General features: G+C 35.5%; 1 non-coding gene across 1 annotated transcript; it reads left to right on the forward strand.

Moving 5' to 3' along the window:
- Positions 1-252: 252 nt before the first annotated feature.
- Positions 253-359, forward strand: LOC145007807 (small nucleolar RNA R71). Its single transcript, XR_013663171.1, has one exon. It is a non-coding gene; the product is annotated as a small nucleolar RNA R71 (small nucleolar RNA).
- The last annotated feature ends 426 nt before the right edge of the window (positions 360-785 follow it).

The raw sequence follows: 785 nt of genomic DNA on the forward strand, positions 1-785 counted from the left end.
ATTCTCCTATCCATAGTCTCTTGTTTTGCAAGAATTGAAGCTAGATTTTATTTTCCTTCATACATACTCACCTTGATTCTAGTAACATCTTCTCTTGGGTTGTGAGAATCTTGTGAGTGTTTAGTGAATTCTGTGATAATGGCTTTGTTAGTAGTTGTATCCTTCTTTGTCATTGGTCCTTAAGAGTCTAGCAGTTGTCTCGTGCTCACAATTATCCCATAATAGAAAATTAAAATCTCTTGCTGCACATTGAGATGATGTTGAGGGAAATTTTTTTATCATTCTTTTATATCATTTCCATGCTTCATATAATGATTCACCGAAATTTATTGGAAGTGTGTGATATTTTTCTTCAATCTATCGACCTTTGAAGGAGGGCTGAATTGCCGAATAAACTCTTCTTTCATCCCATCCCATGTAGTGATGTCTCATGGTGCTAATGACTCCAACCAATCCTTTTCTATATCTTTTATTATGATTGGAAGCATTCGCAACATAGTTGCATCTTTAGAAACGTTCGGTACATTGAAATGATTTTCTATTTCCAGAACCTCCTTAATGCGCTTGTATGCATCTTCATGACTCTTTCCAACGAACAAGATATCTTTTAGTATGTTAAGGTTATGCCATTATGGCTGGAACTTCGGGTATCACAATGCTTGGACTAATGTCATCTCGTATATGCCTATTATACTCCTCTATCGTCATTGTTGTTATGTTTTCCATTATGTTGTCGAGTTGTCTTCCCTCACTAGGATTGTCTTCTTCTAAATCACATTTTCTTC

The sequence above is a fragment of the Lactuca saligna genome, chromosome 7, assembly GCF_052625555.1.
Source record: "Lactuca saligna cultivar CGN05327 chromosome 7, ASM5262555v1, whole genome shotgun sequence".
NCBI lineage: Eukaryota > Viridiplantae > Streptophyta > Magnoliopsida > Asterales > Asteraceae > Lactuca > Lactuca saligna.